Source organism: Herpailurus yagouaroundi, unplaced genomic scaffold (genome assembly GCF_014898765.1).
Source record: "Herpailurus yagouaroundi ecotype Mexico unplaced genomic scaffold, PumYag 141, whole genome shotgun sequence".
NCBI lineage: Eukaryota > Metazoa > Chordata > Mammalia > Carnivora > Felidae > Herpailurus > Herpailurus yagouaroundi.
This window is the reverse complement of record NW_024412396.1, coordinates 62,563,123-62,586,321: the sequence shown is the minus strand read 5'-3', so window position 1 is coordinate 62,586,321 and position 23,199 is coordinate 62,563,123. Positions and strand designations below refer to the sequence as shown.

Here is a 23,199-nt window from a genome sequence, read left to right as displayed (position 1 = left end):
AGAGAGGGAGACACAGAATCGGAAACAGGCTCCAGGCTCCGAGCCATCCGCCCAGAGCCTGACGCGGGGCTCGAACTCACGGACCGCGAGATGGTGACCTGGCTGAAGTCGGACGCTTAACCGACTGCGCCACCCAGGCGCCCCTGGAGGGCTTTTAAAACATCCTTCCTGGGGCCCATCTTCGTAGTTTCTGCCTCAGTAGATAGTGTGGTGGGGCCTGAAAAATTTGCATATGTCACAAGCTTGCAAGGAATATTGACACTGCGGGTGTGCAAACCATACTTTGGGTGCGAGAGGTCCGGAGACACTCCAAACACCCGAGTGAAGAAGACGCAGTCATATCCATAAGGCAGATAGGATTAACAGGAATACTTTGCAGTGTGAGTAACTGCTTTGTATTACGGGGTGTGCGTGCATGTGTGTGTTTTAAAGGCATCTCAGGGGATGCAGCTCGTACAGAGGTGCAGAGAACTGAAACCACATGACGTGTTCAGGGACGTAGAGTTTGCGTTACTGGAGCAAGGAGCTCAAGGCTGGCCAGTGGGTGACTGGGGAGAAGGGGGTGAAGTGGAAAGTGCAGCAAGAGGGATGCCAAGAACTAGGTAAAGCTCTGATCACAACACGTCTGTGTACCATAAGGAATCTGGTTGTTTCTTTAACCTGGTAACAAAGGAAATGAAAAAGGCAAAAATCTGAAGAATCATAAAAGATTTCAAGGAGGAAGAGTTAACAGTAGCATAGAATTTGGCCAAATATAATTTAGTCAACCCAATAATCTTGCTGAAATCACACTGCCGTTGAAAGTGAACCTCTCTGGAGTCTGGTTTCTTCCATTCTGGTGGTTTTTTGTACACCATGTGATGATTTCTGTGGTCTTAAAAATTACCCATTTTTCATTATTTTCCAAGCTCTTTTTCTATCCAATGAATGGGCAGCCAGTCCAGAATTGTTTACAGTAGTGAACAATTGAAATACAAAGACATTAACAATAAAAATATCTTACAGAAATAGGCTTTTTTTTTTTATTATTATAGAAGCAATGCATGCTTACTATAGAAACTATAGACCAAAGGGGGGGAAAAACCCTCACATAATCACACCTGTTATTTAGAAAATCACTGCTAAACCCCCTGGAGACTAAGTTCCCAGATCCTTTTCTATATCCGTGTGCACCCTTTGCTATTGAAATAGGGTCATACCATATGTTGTGAAAAACTAGCAAAACGTGTTGAAGCAGTCTGCCAGTCGTTGGACACGTACAAAATTCCACCTTAATTCTCGCTGTTTGACATTTAGTTTGTTGAGTATCCCCCGTGGCGGTTCCCTACTCAGAAAGATGAGGAAGAGGAGTCAGCCAGGCAGAGATGATGGGGTGGACAGAAGGACATTCCAGGCCCGAGCGGAGACCGGGAGGCTAGGAGGTGTTGGCCCCCGAGGAATGGGAAGTTTCCTGTGTACCTGGAGCCCAGACAGGGAAGACCGAGAGGCCTGGAGGCTGCAGAGGCTGTGACCTTACCACCAACAGCCTCTGCTTGGACATCCTGGACAATAATTGGCCAGAAGTAAGTCACTCAGGAAGAGCGTAGAACAGAGAAAACGTGTGTAGCCGATCGCTGAATGGTATTCTTTTCTAGTCACATCGTTTTAACACGTTGTTTTCACCAACGTCATTTTGAGTAAGTTGTTTCTGGCAAATTGCTTTCAGTCAAACTATCTTGATCCAAATGAACAGGATTCAGGGCCTCACTGGAACCAACGGTGTGCCAGAGCTGGCCCATGAGGGCTCCCATGCCAGTTCTGCCCATCTTTGCTCAGCTCACATTCAGACATCGCCTTGGGAGCTGGAAATCAGCAAGTGTTACAAATCAGGGAATTTTCTCTCATGAACACCAGTTCCCCAGCACACGACATAGCTGAGAGAGACGGGAAGAAGTCCAAAATAAAGGTCTTGGGTTTGGGCTTGGGACTCGAACACTGATGTGGTTTACCGGAGCGAGGAAGCATTAACTTTGGAGTCAGAAGGGCCAGGGTTTGAATCGTAACTGTCGTTTTCTTGTCACTTCCAGCAGAGTAATTAACTTCTCTAAACCTCAGTTGTTTTATATATATATATATATATATATATATATATATATATATATATATATAGGAAATAGGGTCACTAATATTTAGCTTACAGATCAGTTGTCAAAATGTATCCTTGAGAGACAGAAGCTATTATGATGATTACTGTAATGAAGGAGGAGCATGAGGGCATTAAGTTGATTTTGTGATTTGAGGTGAAGTTTGAGTTCCTTCGGGAGTTTTGGGTAGAGAATCCTGTAATAACAACAATCGCTAACGTTATGGAGTGTTAATTATATGCTTCTCCATGCATTATTTAATTTAATCCCCAAGAGAACTCTAGAGGTGGATACCAGCGATATAATTACCCCATTCTGTAGTTCAGGAGCCTGAGGTTTAAGCGAAGTAACTTTCTCATGGCTGGATGGCTGGTCAGTGCAGAGACAGGAGTTGGAATGCAGGTTTATCTGAGTTCAGAGTCTGCCTTCTTAACCAGTGTGCATATGGGGTCTCCAGTCAGCAGAGACGTCTAAGGTCCACGGTATCAGTTTCTGAATCCTGTGAGTTGTGGAAGTCTTAGCTTTGAATGCGGTCACACTGCAAGGGTCTCTAGAGTGAGAAGAATGTGATGCAGCCTGGATATGTTAAAGGGAAATACCCTTTAGGAGAGGAAGCAGTGTCAGCAGTTGGACATGCCAATTAAAGAGGATTTCTTGGATTTGGTGATATGACCAACCTCAAGAAAAGCAGTTTGGATAAGATCATGGAAACAGAGGCCAGCTTGCTTTTTGGGTTAAGGAGTGAATTGATGAGGAGGAAGTGGAGGGAACTGGTGTAAAACTATTTTTGAAGACGAAGATGCTAGAGAAGAATTTGGAATCTGGAGAGATATTTCATAACATAGATGTGTTAGGAAGAAATAATACGTAGAAGTGGAGGCAGAAGGAGCCAAGTCCCTTAAGAGGCGGGTGGAATGGGATCCAAAACCTGTTTGAGGAACTATGACTGGATCAGTACTGGGTTTGGGCTTTGTAGGTTGGGTGGGCTAGAAGAAGGAGCAGGTGGAGCGTTGAGGATAATGGTCCATATAACTAAAGGCATGGCATCAGAGACTCTAGGCCAACTAGAGAAAAAGTAAAACCAGACAGGTACTTGAAGACTAAGAGAATGTAGAATGGTCAGGGTCCTAGGAGTCTCAAAAGATGCTGAAAGAACTTGAGAATCAAAGAGCAATAGAGCTGTAGGAGTGGGGAGCTGTATACAGTGGATTGGATCTTCACACTGGATAATTCATACGTAGAGAAGTTCTGTGTCATTGACAAGGCCCCTGGTCTAGCGTGGAAGGTCAGTCTTTGAAGCAGAGTACAGATGAAGTTTATCAAAATTGGGGAGATCAAGGGACTCTAGGCCTAGAGTTCTGACTGAGACCTGACACTGGCTGGTATCCTCCCAACTCTTCACCCAACAAGACTGTATCTTCTCATAATTCTTTGTTAGGAATCCAGATGTTTATGCCTAGAGATGTGCCTCCCAGTGAGGGTGTAAATCCTCCTGATGGAGAGCGGCGTGTTCTTTAATTGGTGCCCGAGAGATCTGATAGAATCTTCTTTTCCTCAGGATCCTCTCCCTGGGGATTGGTAGCAAAAGAATATAAAAGTCCTAGATCTGTTTCTTCTCCTTCTAGGAGATGCACAGCTTATGCTTTCAGAAGAATAATGTGAATAATAATAGCTGTCATTTGTTAAGCACCTGCTACATGCCAGCTACTATGCTAAGCACCTTATGTAGATGGTATCTTTACAGCCTTAGAACAACTCTCCGAGATGAACACAGATTAGAAAACTCCTTTGTCCAGGGTCACTCAGCCTATAAATGATGGAGCCAATATTCAAACCCAGGTGGTCTGCCTCTAAAACTCCAGACCCTCACTATGCAAAACTGCCTCTCAATGTCTCGGAGACCCAGGTCAGCCTCATGTAGGACATCAGTATATTCCTGTTTATGAAGGAATGGGAAACTAGCCACCCTTGAGATCCCTTGTCCTTGTCCCATAGACACACCATTGGGACTACGGCTCCTGACTGGCCTCTATCTCTCCATCTTCAGCCTGCTTCTCCATGGAATACACCTCACATGCCTTTGAGCAACCATCACCCCATAAATCTCTGCTTTCCTACAACAGTGCCCCTCACTGACAGGGGCAGAGAGAGATATCTTCCCAAAGCCCCTTGAAGTTAAGCCTCTGGGCTCATTTTGAAGAGAGCTGAGCAATGACATGAAAAGCATTTCATTCTATCACTGACTCTTAGAAATATTGGAGGTTTGTTTCACACAGATACATTACTGTGATAGAGCTTGGCTGTTCAAAGTACAAGGAAGCCTTAGTTCAAGAATGCTCAGAAAAGTAATATAAGAGGTATGCCAAGAGAAGAAAGCATTTCTTTTGTAATGATAAAAAATGATTTGTTCAATGGGACAGACCTCCTTGAAAATCATATTAATTTGCTTCTAAATAATTTGCTATTTGCTGAAAGCTGTTTTCAGCAAAAAAAAAAAAAAAAAAAACCTTGTCCTGTACACGCCCAACTCTAACTTTCATATTTAAAAGATGCATTTACCAAAGTCTCATACTTGGATGAACTTCTGATGCATAATCATAAAGTAGTGATGGAAGAGAAATGGATGAGCACACAATTCAAAACTGTTCTATGTTGAGCATTTCTTTTAGCATATGTTCATTGACCACTTGATTTTTTTTTATTTTGACCCATATCTGCAAGAGTAAAAGAATATTTCATCTTATCTTTCAAGAAGACAACCAGCAAGACAGTTTTGTTTTACCTCCCAAGTTAGGTATCTTCCTAAACATTATCCTTTTGTACCAAATCCCTAATCCCTCTAATCCCGCCTCCTCTAGAGTGCACAGTGTGAGACAGAGCTAGTGAGAAGTAAACCTACACAGTCCATCCCAGAATCGTCCAGAAAAAATGCCGAGGAGGATTTGCCTTACTCCTTATCGTGGGGCCTGGGGCCAGAGGGCTGATATCCAAAGCCGGGTCCCAGAAATAATAACAAAAATGCAGCCAGAAAATTGAGTTGCAGCCAGGACTTTATTAAGGCACAGGTGTCAGCACCCCAGGGTCGAGGCAAAACCAAGGGTTGGGTGGAAGGAAGCAATCAAAAAGCCCCAGAGTAAAGAGCAGGAGAATGAGCTCCGCGGAAGGAGCTCAGGATGGAGGTCCGGTGGGGAGAGCCAGGGCCCCGGGCAGTGTTGTCGCAGGCACCCAAGCTGACTTGTATCTCCTTCCTTGTGTCATTCATCTGGCCCAGAGGCCCTCTACAGATGATCCATGCCCGACGGGGTGTGTGAGGTCAAAACGACTTTCCTGATGCTCGGGCACTGTTTACCTTGGTTCACACTGCTGACATTTGCATCGGTGCTGCAAAAGCTGTGGTAGATGAACCCACAGGAACTGTTCTGCCGGTCTGTAGCATGAATCAAGGCAGTAGCACCGAACTGTGCTCGTAATCATTTCGTTCTGCATCACCTTGCCCCTCGGTGGGGGGGAAAAATTGCCAGTCTCACTTAAGAATATCCTTAGTGAGGGACGCCTGGGTGGCTCGGTCGATTGAGTGAGTGTCTGACTTCAGCTCAGGTCATGATCTCGGGGTTCACAGGTTCAAGCCCCGTGTCGGGCTCTGTGCTGACAGCTTGAAGCCTGGAGCCTGCTTTGGATTCTGTGTCTCCCTCTCTCTCTGCTCCCCTCCCCCCCGTTCATGCTCACTCTCTCTCTGTGTCTCTCTCTCTCTCTCTCTCTCAAAAATAAATACACACTAAAAAAAAAAAAAAAAAAAGAATATCCTTGGTGAAGCAATAAGAATTATTTTACTAGGGGCTCCTGGGTGGTTCAGTTGGTTAAGCCTCCAACTTCAGCTCAGGTCATGATCTCATGGCTTGTGGGTTTGAGCCCCACATCGGGCTCTGTGCTGACAGCTCAGAGACTGGAACCTGCTTCGGATTCTGTGTCTTCCTCTCTCTCTGCCTGCACTCTCTCTCTCTTTCAAAAATAAACGTTAGGGGCGCCTGGGTGGCGCAGTCGGTTAAGCGTCCGACTTCAGCCAGGTCACGATCTCGCGGTCCGTGAGTTCGAGCCCCGCGTCAGGCTCTGGGCTGATGGCTCAGAGCCTGGAGCCTGTTTCCGATTCTGTGTCTCCCTCTCTCTCTGCCCCTCCCCCGTTCATGCTCTGTCTCTCTCTGTCCCAAAAATAAATAAAAACGTTGAAAAAAAATTAAAAAAAAAAAAACGTTAAAAAAATTATTTTATTAAATCTCAGTCCTCAAGCACACATCTTTTTAATATGCTAGGAAGTATTTGTACAGCATTTGGGTTACATGCCAAAGCATAATGGTTGTCTCCAGGAAAAGCTCTTTAAGTTGAGATCTGAACCGGCTACTGTTTTAATGAAACACTATTTTTATTTGAAAGAATGACTGACAAGCTATCGTTACTCAGACTTGAGTATTTGGTCAGCATTTTCTCAAAAATGAACGATGTGAGCCTGTCATTTCAAGAAAAACAACTGACAGTGTTTGTTGCCAATGATAAAATTCAAGCTTTCAAGTGAAAATTAGAATTTGGGAAACTTGTATCCACCACTGTGAGCTTGACAGTTTCTCAATATGTAAAGACTTTTCTGGTGAATTCAATGGTGATATTAACAAATGTGATTTTTTTAATATTGTATAATGAAAGGTGTTAACATTTAGAAGATCTGTGTAACTCAGTGAATTAATATTTCTCAGATAACCAATGCATGATATTACAAAATCGTGCTTGGGTAAAGGATCTATTGAAAGTACAAGATATACCACTGGATTTTAATGTAACAGAGTATGAAAAGTTAATTGATATGGTTTCATATTCTACACTGCAGCCAGCCTTTAAGAAACTACCACATATTGAGTTACAGTCTAGCATCAGAAAAGAATATCTGCAATTATCTGAAAAGACTATTAAAATACTCCTACCCTTTCAGCTACATGTCTGTGTAAACTGTATTTTTCCTTACATACTACAATCATACCACCACAAAGGGAATTCAGAAGCAGATACGAGAACCTAACTGTAATTTGTTAAGCGATGTATCGAAAAGACTTGCACGAATATAAAATCTCTTCTCGCTGTTTTGTTTTGGAAAATTTACCTAGTTTTCATTTAAAAACATGTTATTTTGGTTAAAAGTGCAGTGAAATTATTGTCATTTTTAATGAAGTAATATTTTGAAATTTTCTCAGCTATAACTTCTAGTATGATAAATATTGATAAAGCCTATAAAAACGGAAGCTCTTTAGGGCTCTCGAGTTTTAAGAGTGTAAGGGAATCCTGAAGCCACAAAGTGTTGAGAACCACAGATCTAGTGTATATTGAGTACCTACCATACCTGGGCCTGGGCTCACGCAGGGACAGTGTGGTGTACTGGACAGACGTGGAACTTGCCCACAGGACTAATGGTCACCTACAGTTAAACAGTAGTTCCCATGGAGTGTGGGAAGTGCAGTGATGGGAGAAGCACCAGGTGACATGGGAGCACATTGCTGGGGCACTTGGCCCTGTTGTAAGGACGACTCCGCAGGAAGTAATGTCTCTGCTGTTTCTTTTTTTTTTTTTTTTTTTAACATGTATACTTTAGAGAGAGAACACACAAGTGGGAGAGAAGGGCAGAGGCAGAGAGAGAGAATCTCAATCAGCCTCCACGCTCAGCGCAGAGCCTGATGCAGGGCTTGATCCCAGAACCCTGGCATCATGAGCCACAAATCAAGAGTCAGATGCTCAACCAACTCAGCCACCCAAGCGCCCTCTACTGATTCTTGTAGGTTGAATAAGAGTTAGCCAGGCAAAGAAGAGAGGTTGATTGCTTTGGATATATGGAAAAGCATGTACAGATCCCCATGCAAGAGATCATGGCTTCATTGCAGAAATAAAGGAAGTCGAGTGTAATTGGAGCACAGAGTAGAGGCAAGCTATGAAGCCAGGCTAGAGGACGGCAGCCAGATTACAAGGGGCTTTGTTAGGGCCTCCTTCTAGGGGAAATGGAGAATCTTGGACTGTTTTTAAGAAAGGAGAGTGACATCAGATTGTGTTTTAGACAGATCTCCCTGACTATAGAGAATGGATATCTAGAGGTAGGGGGACTGCTTGGGGGTCATTGTGGCCATGAAAGAGAGCTGATGGAGTCTGGGCTATGGTATGGCTGAGGTGTTGGGGAAATGTGGATGGATGTAAGAGATATTTTGCATGGAGAAGTTTACAGATCTAGGTAAATAGTTGGGTTGTGATTAGAGAAGAGTGGGGTAGACATCAAGATCAAATCTAGAGTTCAGGTTTAGCACTTGGGAGTAATGACAATGTTCACTGACAGAGGGAACATAAAAAGCACAGCTTTAAAAAGGAGAAGATGCACCTGGGTGGCTCAGTCAGTTAAGCATCTGACTCCTGATTTTGGTTCAGGTCATGATCCCAGGGTCGTGGGATTGAGCCACACGTTGACCTCTGCTCTGGGCATGGAGACTGCTTGGGATTCTCCCTCCTCCTCTCTCTCTGCTTCTCCCCCACTCATTCTTCATTCTCTCTCTCTCTCTCTCTCTCTCTCTCTCTCTCTCTGTCTCTCAAAAACAAAAACAAAAATTGTTTTAATTTAAAAAGGAGAAAGATGGAGTCCATTTGGGCCACCTTCAGGCTGTCCAAGAGTAGATGCCCACTCAGCATTTGGATCTGCAGTTCTGAAGTTGGCGGGGAGGTGAATCTGGACTTGAGACATAGATTTTGAGGGACATCAGCATATGAACAGCAACTGAAGCCAGGGGCTGAGTGAGATCTCTTAGAGAGAGGATTTAAGCAAGAAGGGAAGACTGCCTAAGAGAGAACCATAGGGCACACCAACCGGGGATAAAAGGCACCCAAAGAATTAGGGGGATCCAGAGACAGATGGGGTTATTGAGACCGAGGGAGAAGAGTTTCAAGAAGGGAGGAAGCATCAGGGGTGACCAGTGCTGTCAGGAGGTCAGTAATATGAGCATTAAGAGTATCTTTTCGATTCAGCAACAAGGAAGTTATTGAATCATTGACCGTACCCAGAACAATGTCTGTGGAGTGGTAGGCTCCAAGAGCTTGAAGAGAGGGGAGAGGGTTGGTGGAAGAGAGAGGGGAAAAGATCGCAGAGGGTGTGGGAGGTGGGAAAACGGAGAGGGATTGATTTGAGATTATTATGATTCTGTGGAGAGGAGCCCATTCAAGAGGGAAGATTAACGACACAAGAGAGAAGGGGGAAATCAGTAGAGCGAGGCTCCAGAAGAGTCAGGAGGGGAGGAGATTTGGAGAGCAGGTGGAAGGAAACCATGTCTCCAACAGGGAACCAAGTTCCAATCAAGGCATGATGTAGGGAGGGCATTAGCATAGATTAGTTTAATTAGAAGTGGAGGTTCCACGATGCTCAGTGAAAAGGTTTAGGAGTAGGAGAACAGTGGGAGTTTAGAGAAAGGACCAAAAGAAAGAAGAAAAAAACGCAGCAGCGTGAGGAAGAAGATGAAGAGATAGGAAGGCCAGAGGGGCTCACCAGAGTGACCAAGCTCAGCAGTTATGAGGAGAGAGGCAGGATGCATAGAGAGCTGTATCTTATTTTAGATACTGGTAATTTAATTACAGCAGTCTTATCTTTTTACACAGTGATGCATTTTTATATCACAACCTAAAAATTACTCTCAACAATGGTGATTTTTTTTTCTTTTGCTGAAATGTTATTTTCTGGCCAATTCAAATTATCCTTATGTGTTTCTGTTGTTTACTTTTATGTTCACCAGGTTAAATCTTCAGTTATGCTACTGCCATTAAGAGTTTCCTATGTAGAAAAATCTATTCATTATGAACACATTTATTGCTTCATTGAGTTGCCTATTTAAAATGCAGAGAACCACAAATTAAATGTAGTGCTTTTCCATTTTGAAAAAAGGCAGATGAATGGGTACTATTTTCTTGAATACATCATGTTTGTCTTACATAATTAACAGTCCAGATTCATAGGCTAACAGATGCCAATCCTTGCTTATTTTGATATTTGTTCCTTACTGAAAGGGATGCTTCCTAAGACTTGCGTGTGCCATGCTGTGCATCAGAGGAAATGATAAGGCAGATGTAATGGAGACAGTTGCTTGTTGGGGGGCAGCTAAGTGGTCAACAGAGAGGCTGGTCTCCAAAATCTATTTCTCTTGAGGTTAATTATACAAAGTATAAAACAACTTCGTTGAAATTGTGAAATAAAAATATCTCAAGCAGCTTCCATATAAAATTAACCCATTGAATACTATTTCCAGATTGCAAGTCTATAGCCCTCTATTAAACATGCATTATCTGTAAGACTTTGGTATTTGTTCCAGAAACATTCTTTAATGACATATCCTAATTCCTCTCGATTTCTAATGTTGGTAAATGTGGGCATGCCTGTGTTGAATGTGTGTTAAGTGTGAACTACAGTATGGTACAAGGGCACCGTTAAATGAGAAATCTGCTGGGGCGCCTGGGTGACTCGGTAGGTTAAGCATCTGGCTCTTGATTTCAGCTCAAGTCATGATCTCACAGTGACGAGATAGAGCCCTGAGTCGAGCTCCAGGAGCCTGCCTGGGATTCTCTCTCTCCCTCTCCCATGTACACATGCCTCTCTCTCTCTCTCTCTCTCTCTCTCTCTCTCTCTCTCAAAATGTTTTTTAAAAAATCTGTCATTAATGCTTAGTGGATCTAATCTGGAGGTCAGTGTATTTTTTTTTCCATTTCTTCCTATTGTAGCCTCAAAGAGGCCTTGTGTTCCATTTCTAAACCCATATAATGGATTCTCCTGTTGGCGAAGCTGCAACATGCTGATGGAGGGGGCTTTGTCTTTGACACCACGTGGTCCCGCCTAATCCCACCAGGCTCATGGCCCTATTATCCGGTTAAAACCACAAGCCCCTCTTCTCTCCGGTTGCCTCATCCCCATTCCACTTTGATCTTCCTTTGTTCGGACCCACCTTCACTTTCCCCTCCTTCAGACTGTCAGAGGACATCTCTGATCATTTTTCCCCCATCATAAATGAACTTTGCCGCATCCTTAACCGGCAAGTAAAGCATTGCATCTGCCTTCTTGCTTTAAGTGGCATTGGGCTCTTTCCTAAGAGCTCTGCTCACGTGGTCTTTTGAGCAAACACAGCTCAAGACGCAAGATGCTGTTTGGAGACCATCATTTCCTACCCTGTGACAAACCCTACTCTTTTGCACTGTCATCCACCAACCTCCACGTCACCTGAATCACTTAGAGCCTCCCCCAGGCCCAACGCCCTGACATCATCTGGGGGCTCCCCGGCGCTTTAGCTCTTCAGTTCCTCCACGCTCTCAGTTCAGTGACCTTCACCTCCGTCACTTCAGCTGTCTGCTCCCTTAGCCGTACCCTGGATCGCTACAGGAAATGCATCATCTCTGAAATCTCACATCCAGATATCTGTTTTCCACGATTTAGAACCTCTGATACAGTATTAGGTAGTAGGAATGTTTAGTGGCATCCATATTGCGTTTCTGGCTTTTCATAAGAACGTTTTTAAAGTCTCACCACTTCGTGTGTTGTTGCTATATAGGGTTTTGCTGGAAGGAAAAATCCCTTATAGTCTAAATCTGCTAAAATTTTCCATTATAAACAGGCACTGGGCTTCTTTGAATGTTTTTTCCTATACATGTGAGATGCACATATTGTTTTTCCCCCTTAATCTGATATTTGCAGCACTAAATATTTTCTCCTCCAGTTTTTCTCTCCTTCCGAAACTTCTTTTAGTTTAAGGTCTTTGCTTTCCCTTACATCACCTGTGTCTCCTTAATTTTCCTTTTGGTTTTTCCCTCTCTTTTTTTAGATATCTGTACTGCAGTCTGGGAGATTTCCAGTTTTATCTTACAGCTCATTAAATCTCTCTTAAGCTGTGTCAAACCTGCCAGTTATATTCGTTCATTCCAAGATTTTCAGTTGGTTCCTTTTTCTTTCTATCTCTTCTATATTTCATAACCTTAACATTTTTTTAATTGAGGTGTAATTGACAAATAACATTAGTTTCGAGTATACAACATAATGATTAGATGTTTGTACACATTGCAAAATGATCACCACAATGTTAACATTCCTTATGTTACATAGTTATAACAAATTATTTTCTTCTTGTGATGAGGACTTCTGAGGTCCCCTTTCGTAACAACTTTCAAATATGCAGTATGGTACTATTAACTAGTCACCGTGTTGTGTATTCCATCCCCAAGGCCTTTTATTTTATTTTATCCACGATCTTCTGCATATGACAGTCTCATCTGATACCTACCATTCTTCCATTATGATTTTGAGGATTTGAAGTCTTCTTCAGAGTGTTCTGTTCTGTTCTGCTTTCTCAGATGTGAGTTGCCTCGTTCATTGGACTGTCTTTAATCACGCTGCACATCCTTACATATTTTGTAATTTTCTTTTCTTTTCTGGAGGGCCTAACTCCCCTATGGATTTGTTTTACAAGGGTTCCTCTGAGGGGTGGTTTGGAGATCCTTAGCTCTGAAACAAGCCATAAATTAAGCATAACCTGGGAATCCCACTGCAGGGAAGTAACAGTCTCTGAGCTCAAGAGCAGTACAGACTCAGCGGCTAGTCAAGTATAGGCATCTTGCCTTCATTTCTAGTCGCAGGTAATTTGGGGACTTAACCCCAACTGAAATAACAGAAAACTAATCTCATCCCACCCTCCCCACTCCCTGATATCTGTGGGGCACATTCAGTCCCTTTCTTCTGCAGATATAGAAGAGACCCCCGCCCCAATTTCACAAAGGCCCCAGAGTCTTAATCATTATTTACCACCGAGGGTCATTCTCTTCTCCGATTTACAGAGGCATTCTTTTCTTGTTTTTAAAAATGGTTTCAATTAGTCGAGGCCCTGGCAAACAATACAATCTCGTTCAGATACTTAAATTCAAGAGATTTTAATGAAGAAACTATTTACAGAAGTATGGGCAGGAATAAAGAATCCAATAAGGTCATTTGAGAAGCCTGTAACCACACCGAGTCCTGCAGACGCACAGGAGGAGATGTGATTATTGGCCTTCAGGGATAGCTTGCACTGCGACAAGGGGCCTCCTGGTAGAAGCTGAGTTCGGAGGGAAGGAGCCACTGTTAGAAAGCAGGCCCGAAACAGGGAGGGAGCAGGAAACAAATATCCCATCCTATCTCTTCATACCCTCCTATCTCTTGCTGGTACCTTATGCCGGCCAAATGCAACTAGAAGGCAGGGAGCCCAAGTCATGTCATCTGGAGGAGCACAGAGCAAAGCAGAGAATGCAAATAGAAAATAAACAGAACAAGGCTTATGGGATCTCACAAAAGATTTTACCTGTTATTTCTGTATGTTGCCTCAGACTGAGAATTTTCAGCAAGTGTTTACTCTGCCATGTTGACTCAAATCTAAGAATCCCTCTTTCAACCTCTTACCCAGATGACCCCCTCGTTCAGGCATACCCCTGATGTTGGCACGCCTGGGACAAGAGTACATGTGGAATCCCACGCTTATGTGTGTGCGTATGTCTATCTATCTATATAGCGTATCTATCTATATATTGTAAAGCAAGGTAAGCTATTAAATTTGTTCTCTCTTCCTACCTTGAAAAATATACTTTAATAACAAGCTAGAAGGCAAAGGTTTGATTTAGAAACCATCAATTCCTTGAAGGTCCACATGGGACATCAATGGCCCCTGTCCCCTGGCTCTGCTCCCAGTGGCAAGGGGTCTCACACACTTATGTGAACAGCATCCCTCACTCCAAGCTTCATCCACATCTCTTACAAACAGCCACCCTTTGAGGAGGCCCCCGGGAAGAGGCCCACAGAGGCACTGAACGTGGGCCTAGGGCTTTTTGGGTAGGGAATCAATCCTAGGGCCCCAGGTACCTGGAATGTCCTCTCAAAGGTGGAGGGTGTAGGCTCGGGTCAGCCCATCCTGCAGATTCTTTGTTACATGGAGAGGGGTGTAGCCAGATAAGGGCCAGAGCAGAGCCCTTCCAGAATGTGGGGTCCAGGGCAGGGTCCTGTCTGGCCTGGGCCTAGTACTAGTCCCATTACACTTGATCTTAACTTCATCAGGCCCTCCAGTCCCTTCCCCCTCTGTGTTTTTCTCGGACGGTGAGGCTCGTGTGAGGCTGTCTAGGGTCTAGACTCTTGGCAATGCCCTCAACTTCCCAGCACCCCCTGCCCCCTGTTCCTCCCATCACTCCAGCCTGGCCAAACCACAGCCACAGCTCAGCTCGACTCTCTGTCTTCTGCCTTCCACTGAGGTTCCTGAGTGCCTGCAGTATACACAGGACACACGGTATAAACGCGTCCATCCCACCTGGGCCTCTGTGCCGCCGTGGGTCCTTCTTCATTCTCTAGGCAGCTCTTTCCTGGTTCCCACAGGAGTATTTTCAAACCTTTGCCACTTATGTTGGGCTCCTGCCCCACCATCTTCCCTGTCACACTCAGCAAGTGGCCTTGCTTCCCATTTCTTAAGAAAATTGACGTTTTAGGGCATCTGGGTGGTTCCGTCAGTTAGGTATTCAACTTCCGCTCAGGTCATGATCTTGTAGTTCGTGGGTTCGAGCCCCTCATCGGGCTCTGTGCTGACAGTGTGGAGCCTTGCATGGGATTTCACCCTGTCTGTCTCTCTCTCTCTCTCTCTCTCTCCCCCTCTCTCCTCCCTCTCTTCCTCTCTGCCCCTGCCCCACCTGTGCACACACTCTCTCAAAATAAATAAATCAACTTAAAAAAAATCCTGGATGGCTGAGTTGGTTAAGCGTCCAACTTCGGCTCAGGTCATGATCTCACAGTTCGTGAGTTCAAGCGTCGGGCTCTGTGCTGACAGCTCAGAGCCTGGAGCCTGCTTCGGATTCTGTGTCTCCCTCTCTGTCTTCCCTTCCCCCACTCCTATTCTCTCTCTCTCTCTCTCTCTCTCTCAAAATTAAATAAGCATTAAAAAAAAATTTTTTTTAACCCAGGCTTTAAGAAAAAGGAACAAAGAGAATTGAAGTTCTCCAAGCAGGAATGTCTTTCACTCCCTGCTCCCTCTGTGTTTCTACTGTATGTTGTCCCTAAGGACCATGGTGATGAGGAGGCTGGAGATCCCACCACTCACCACTGACCTGCCACTACGAGTCCTTCCCTCCTGCCACAGTGGCGAAGGTGCTGTTCCCTCTGCCCCACAGTGTCGGATAGACCCTTCCACAGGAGCCCCTGTCTGCTTCCTGTGGACCCAAGTGCATCAGTTAGCCACTCTGTCTGAAGCTATGCGTTTAGGCCATGCCCACCCCTCTGTTCTCACATCCAAATCCCTTCCAGTCCACTGCGACCTCTTTTCTGCCCCAGGGATGCCGCCGTAACCGCTCTGACCAGGTTCGACAATGGCCTCTTTGCTGCTAAAACCAGCGGCTGCTTTAGTTGCTCTCCATAGCATTTGACACATACAAGCTCACCCCCTCCTAACCATGCTCTTTGCCCTTGACCTCCACGCTCTTCTGCTCTCCTGGCCAACTCTCCCAGTCTCCTTCCCTTGAGTGCGTCTCCCTCAGAGTCCCGCCCTCACCTGCTTCCCTTCTTACTCATTATACCCCCAGAGCCTGGCCCGTACAAGGTGCTCAGTCAGTTTCAAATGACATGCGCAAATCAAGCTGCTGGTTTCAAATTCAAGCAATATACTCAAAAGTCTTTAAAAGTTTAAGCAAGAAGGAGCAAACTTTTTTCATAAGGATACGCATTTCCAATTATAAATGATGTATTACTTATTGCAACTGGAGTCCACCGAGGGGAAAAAACCATAATAGCTTATTTCAGAACTAATATGGCTATACGTTAGCAGCAGAAATGATGTAGCTATCTTATTAGAAATACAACAAAGAGATTACTTAGCAGCTGTCTACCCACACTGTCATTTCATTTTGCTCTGTGGTTTTTGGCAGAGAATCTAAAGAAGGGAAAAAAAAAATAATTAAGCCACTCTCTGTTCTCTCAGACTAAATGATCTCTGCTGTTCTGAGAAACAAATCTTAAAAGACAATGTGTATTCCATGATTATTGGAAATAGTACATCTTCAGAGTATTTTTCCCCCCTGGAGACGTGCGGTTAAACGCGATGGCCCCTTCCCGTCCAGGTCTTGTAAAGTTTCTGGTAGCTTTATGTGCCATACGCAGAAGTTGAGGGCCCAACGCCAGCCTGGGGGCCGTCATTAGATCTTGAAACCCACTTTGAAAGAAAGAATTCCACAGAGATCTATTTAGGGCTCTCTTTTCATTGAGATAAAGAGGTACCACATGTAGAGCATTCATTTGTTTATTCATTCATTCAACAAATAATTATGTTAATAGCCACTTACAGTCATCTTAGAATGGATATTATTTAATGTGTGGAAAGCTGCTTGGCAAAAGAGATGCTGAGTTTATTTTTAACTTTCTTGGGTCTTTACCTGCCAAGGTTTCTTTCCCCCACCTTCAGACTGTGAGCAGCATCCACTCTGCATAGGCACATGTGTTGTGTTGTCAGGATTCCATCTCTCCCTGCCATAGTCATCGGAACAATGACCTGGGTCATGGTAGCTTTGTGCTACTTCTGTGCTTAAGCAGAAGGAAAGCTCTTATCAGTCCAGGAAAATTAAATCAGAAGTCAGGACTCCATTGCCTGCTGATTTGTACAGTTCACCCATTTACAGCCTGAGTATGAACTAAAAAAGTAATGTGACCACTTCAATTTTTATGCACATGAGCAAGAACATGAATCTGGCTAACAGATAGTTGAGACAAGTGCAGAATTCATGGGGGAAACTATTCCTGCTCTCAAAGCACATGGCAGAACTGAATACGGCACATAGCCCAGGGAAGGAACTCAATGCGTGTCAGTATAAGAGTGTAAAAGTCATTGTCCCCAGTGACATAACTGTGTGACTTTGGCTGCGTGTGAGGTCATGGGGAGTGGTGAGGCTTATGCCAAACCAAAGAGCTCCCAAGTTGCCTAAAGGCATCCATCCAATGTTTACAGCAGCACTATAAACAACAGCTAAACCATGGAGAGAGCCCCTGTGTCCATCGACGGATGAATGGATAAAGAAGATACACACACACACACACACACACACACACTGGAATATTACTCAGCCATCAAAAGGAATGAAATCTTGCCATTTGCAATGACGTGGATGGAGCTAGAATGTTTTATGCTAAGTGAAATAAGTCAGAGGAAGACAAATGCCATATGATTTCATTCATATGTGGAAGTTAAGAGACAAAACAGTTGAACATAGAGGAAGGGGGAGAAAAGAGAGAGAAGTGGAGAGTAACCCAGAAGAGACTCTTAATGATAGAGAACACACTGAGAGTTGCTGGAGGGGAGGTGGGCGGGGATGGGCTAAGTGGGTGATGGGTATTAATAAGGACACTTGCTATGAGCACTGGGTGTTGTATGTAAGTGATGAATCACTGAATTCTACACCTGAAACCAACTTAACCATATATGTTAAATAACTAGAATTTCGATAAAAACTTGAAAAAATAAATTGATAAACCCTATGCCAGCCATACAAAGACATGTCTAGAGATTCAGTCCTGCCCAAGATTGAGTTTTCAATCTCTGTATCATGCCTGTCCCTTGACTTATTTCCTGTTTTCCCCTTGCGGTTGCCTTGGTTCACACTTCCTCTTCCCAGTGCCGGTCACCCCAGATCTCCTGCTTGCTGCCTCAGACAAAAGCTGCAATCAGACAATTTCTACCTGTCTCAGAGAACAGCCTTTACACAATGTGCCTGGGTTTGAGAGTGTTTGCGTGTGTATGAACCAAACAGCATTTAAAACCCTGTAAAGGGACATCTGGGTGGCTCAGTCAGTTAAGCATCTGACTTCGGCTCAGGCCATGATCTGTCTCATAGTTTGTGAGTTCAACCCACGTTGGGCTGTCTGCTGTCAGGGCAGAGCTCACTTTGGATCCTCTCTGTCCCTCTCTGTCTGCACCACCCCCCCCCACCGCTCTCCCTCTATCTCTCTCAAAAATGAATAAACATTAAAAATTTTTTTTTAAATAAAGGGGCACCTGGGTGGCTCAGTCAGTTAAGCATCTGACTTTGGCTCATGTCATGATCTCACAGTTCATGGGTTCAAGACCTACATCAGGCTCTGTGCTGACAGTTCAGAGCCTGGAGCCTGCTTCAGATCCTGTGTCTCCCTCTCTCTCTGTGCCCCTCCCCCACTTAGGCTCTGTCTCTCTCTCAAAAATAAATGTTAAAATTTTTTTTAATAAAAATTAAAACTAAAACACTGTAAAATTTTTTTCAATCTTTGTTAGTTTTTATATTACATATGTGATACATGTTCTTTATTGAAAACTTCTAATAATACAGAAATAAATAAAGTAAAATGTGTTCATTCCTTTCTCCCCTCTGCCAATCCCATTCTGCAGATAGATACAATTAACTGTCTGTGGTGTATATATCCAGATTTTTTTCTGGGCATATAAGCTAACATATACAGGCACATACTTACATACATAGATTATTTATAATTTCATTAAAATGCTACCGTACCATTCTGCAACTTGCTTTTTCATATAATACAAATTTTTGTACTAGTACGATTATATCACATGCTTCATAACGGCCGTTCCTTCAGTAGTGTATTGGTGCAGTGACTTACTTAACCAGTCCCTATGAGTGACGTTTAAATAGCGTCTAGGTGTCTCCTATTTTTCTGTTCTTACTTAGCTCTGTACGTGGATATGTCATAGGCATCTCCATGGTCAAAACCTAACTCCTCATCTTTCCCCCCAAAACCACCCTCTTGTAGTTTTTCCATCTTAATTAATGGTATCTGCACCCTTTGTGTTGCTTATGCCAAAAACCTCGGCATCACCCCAAGCTCCCTTCTTTTTCTTGCATTTCACATCCGTCATGTCAGCACCCTGTCCAGGCTGCAGCCACCAGCCCGGGCTCCCAGTCAGGCCCCATGCTTCTGCCTTTGCCCTGCGTCTGTTCTCAATTCTGTCCTCAACCCAAGGGATCTTTAAAAAAAATTTTAATGTTTAGTTGTTAAGAGAAAGAGAGAGACAGAGACAGAACGCAAACAAGGGAGGGACAGAGAGAAAGGGAGACACAGAATCTGAAGCAGGCTCCAGGCTCTGAGCTGTCCATACAGAACCCAATGTGGGACTCGAACTTACGAACCATGAGATCATGACCTGAGCCAAAGTCAGATGCTTAACCAACTGAGCCACCCAGGTGCCCCTCAAACGTGCATCAGGTCAGGTCACTCCTCTGCTCCCAACCCTCCAGTGACTTTTCATCTCATTTGCATAAAAGCCAGCGTCCTTACAGTGGTTGACAAGGCCTTAAATGGTCCCTCCCCTTCTCCCACGATTTCCCCCTACCCCCACCCCTGTCCCTGCTCATGCTGCTCCAGCCACCCTTGCTTCTCGCTTTTCCTCATTTAGGTGTGTTCCTGTCTCAGGGCCTTTGCACATGCTTTGCTTTCTGTCAGCAGTGCTCTTCCCCGAGATATGCACAAAGCTTGCTTCCTAGCACTTTCAAGTGTTTGCTCAGCTGCCCCTTCTCCGTGAGGTCTTCACCAGCTATGGTATTTATAAAGAATATACTTCCCAGCCTTTTTTTTCTTAAGTTTATTTATTTAGATTGAGAGAGAGAGCATGAGCAGGGGAGGGGCAGAGAGAAAGGGAGAAAGGATCCCAAGCAGGCTCTACGCTGTCAGGTACAGAGTCTGACTCAAAGCTCGAACCCACAAACTGTAAGGTCATGACCTGAGCCAAAATCAAGAGTTGGATGTTTAACTGACTGAGCCACCCAGGTGCCCCCAGATCTCTACCTAAGTTCCAGACTCGCTCATACTTAGCCATCTCTGCTTGGGTGACTCCTAACATCCCAAACTCAACATATCCAAACATTTTTCTATTTCAGTAAATGGCTTCACCATCTACCCATTGATTCAAGCTAAAATTGCCCAAAGGGCTTCCTAGAATCCTACCTTTCCTTTATCTGCCTCCCTATCCCACATCCCTGATGTAGTTCCTCAGCAAATACCACTGGTTCTGTGTCCACAGTACTTTTGGAGGTGCTACTGAAAGTGTGGTCTGCAGATTGGTGCTGGTCCGTGAAGTCTTACTGATCTGTGACAAGTTAGGTCTAGAAATTGAGAGTAAGCACTGGGAGGCTTCCATAGCAGTTTCAAATTGCTACGATGGCCAAGTTCACCAGGGTAAAGTCATCTCACTGAACAGGGTATAGACCACCTCAGTATTGGCAAGCTCAAATGGTGAGTCATAAAGTACAAGTTGTGTAATAAATAATCATGTGCAGTAGAACCATATTGTAACGTGATATTTTATGAGATTTGTCAACTTGTACCCTAAAAGTTTATCAAGATCTGTGAAAACGTAAGCATTTATTTTTACAACTTAGATTTACAAGTTTTAATTTTTAATTGGCAATTTTCATTTCATGATTTAACACTATTAATTAGGGAAATAAAATTTATATTAGCTACTTTTCACCCTCACTTTGTTGAAGGCAAAACAATCCCCACCGGAGGTTGTTTTTGTTTTGTTTTTTGTCCCAGGAGGTTTGGGGGTGGGGCAAGAAAATACTTAGCTTTTTTGAATGTAGCAAGAGTATAAACCAAATGGTGAAAATGGAAGTAATTCTGAAAGAGAAAAGACCCAAGAGTTCATATTGGTTTTCCCTGAAACTATGATCCCTCACCTACAGAGTTCAGTTTATAGCCATCATTGATGTTGACATCCTGAAAACCTAGTGTTTAATTATTTGTAGACTGGTAGTGGCTACGAAGCAATGGAACCATCAAAACGTGTGAGTCACCGACTTAACAAACGTTAAGTTCAAAACCACAAAAATGTTTTGGAAGAAAGAATATTGGCCTAAAAGTCTGATTGAAGCAGATGTTCAATATTTTCACATATAAACATTAGGGCTTCCTCAGGCTTCTTAATAAATAGTATTTCAGCTTGCCAAGACTAAAATCCGTATACGGCGGCCAGGACCTTGGTGGAGAGTGTATCGGAGGTATTTGTTTGGAAATGTTGGGTGAATCCACAGCAAAGAAGGTAGCTCAAGTACTACGTCTGGGACCTCCATCGCTCAGCTGTTCAGGAACCGGCCAGTAAAGGGAACGACCAACTCACAGAACATCTCCAACCATCAACATAGTTTTTCATTGCGGCTCGATAATCTCACTCATCTTCCTGTTTGTGATGGTGATAGGAAGGGAGGTTTCTTTTTTTTTCAACTTTGTTGCCGACTAACATAAGCAAGTCTGAACTATGTAACACTAGGAAGGATTACTTTTGTCTACAAGGATGGTTTGGAGTTTACATTCTGTGTAGGAGCACATTCTGATGGTGATGAGTAGTTACCCTGATTAAGGGGCTCACATGAGAATACAAATCAAGTACTGTTTCTCTTGTGAGAAAGAAGAATGATGGAACTAAACAGTAGGCATCGTGTCCTACTAAAAGTCATGAATTAGGTAAAAGCTGGTGTGTTACATCCTGGATTATTCTCTCGTGTTATATGATACTTTGGAACGAGATCTATTATGGCATGCTGAGGTCTGATGATAATTGAGAGAACAAATGTTTGAGAATGTTTGATCTACAGAACAACTCACCATTTCTACAAAACCAGAGGACGGTTTGGTCCCAGCTTGTCGAAAATGTGAATTGGACAAGCAGGGTTGCTTAAGCTCTTCAGTACTTTTAATGGTCTCAGTGCTTCCATGCAAAGAAGAAATGCAACATGTTTTTCAAGATAAGACCAAAGGGCAAAAACGAAAGTTAGAAGCTTGCAAGAACAGTTTCTACAGATTATTATGACACATATTCCATAATTTAACAATTATCAATGATGTAGGTGATGATCTTGATATTGCACATCTGTGAAAAGCTATCACAAAACACCTTAAAGTTTGATAAAGCATTTTAAATTTTCTTTTCCATCAAAAGAAGATCTGTGCCTAAAAAATTCATGGGTCCAGAATCCATTTCTTTCATCAAAAGATGATTTAGATGTAACTGTAACTTACAGGATACATTGCTGAAACTGACTTCTATTTAAGTATTTAAAGGACTCTGAAAACATAGCAGCACTTTCTTCATTTTAGATAAAATTTAAAAGGGAATAAACTGAGTTTATTAAAATTGCTCTAAAGTCTCTTACTCCATTCTGGGAGACTGCAGTGTCTCCTCCTTACTCCTCTTCCTCTCCCTCTCCTTCTTAATTATTAGCAAAATAAAACATAGAAACCGTTTAAATCTACACCATCTCCTGCTAGTGGTCTTGGCGATCTGAGCTAAATTATTAATCAAGACTCAAGTCTGTTTGCCACACTAAAAACTTTAAATATTTCTATATGCTGTTCATTCAGACTGTGCCTATAACCATTTAATATAGGGATTCACGTTTCCTTTAAGATGAAAAAAAGCTACAGATGTAATAGTGAGCCTATTATATCAGTGGCCTATATGCATACTTTTAGCAAATCAGCAACATGTACAATTTTCCTACTTCTTTCTTTTTCTCTATATTATGTTTACCCTGGTTAATATTTATTGCACTCTAATTTCCTGTTTGTTAAACTAATAACACAAAATTGCAGCTTTTATCTTGTATGTCTTGTTTTAATTTTGTTTTCCTAATAATTCATTTTTATTAATTTTTACAAAGTATCAGTTTGCAGCAGACTGGAAAAATTTTAAAAGGGTCCTTCACCACAGAGAATTTAAGCAGCACTGCCTTATGGAACTGAATATAAAATGAGAATTAATTCCCTTTGTAAGAATTAATTCTCTTACAAAGTCTCTCAGACTACCAGACATGCTCTCAGTAACTTTATTTTAAAAAGAAAATCAAATGGGGCGCCTGGGTGGCTCAGTTGGTTAAGTATCTGACTCTTGATTTTGGCTCAGGTCGTGATCTCACAGGTTCATGGGTTCAAGCCCAGCATCGGGCTCTGCACATCCCTGCTTGGGATTCTCTCTCTCCCCTTCTCTGTCCCTCCCCC

The 23,199-nt window shown here is 43.3% G+C and overlaps 1 protein-coding gene across 1 annotated transcript in view; it reads left to right on the top strand.

Moving 5' to 3' along the window:
• Positions 1-23,199, top strand: part of EFCAB11 (EF-hand calcium binding domain 11) — a 160,837-nt gene that overhangs the window by 102,759 nt on the left and 34,879 nt on the right. The gene's annotated exons all lie outside the window — the stretch shown is intronic.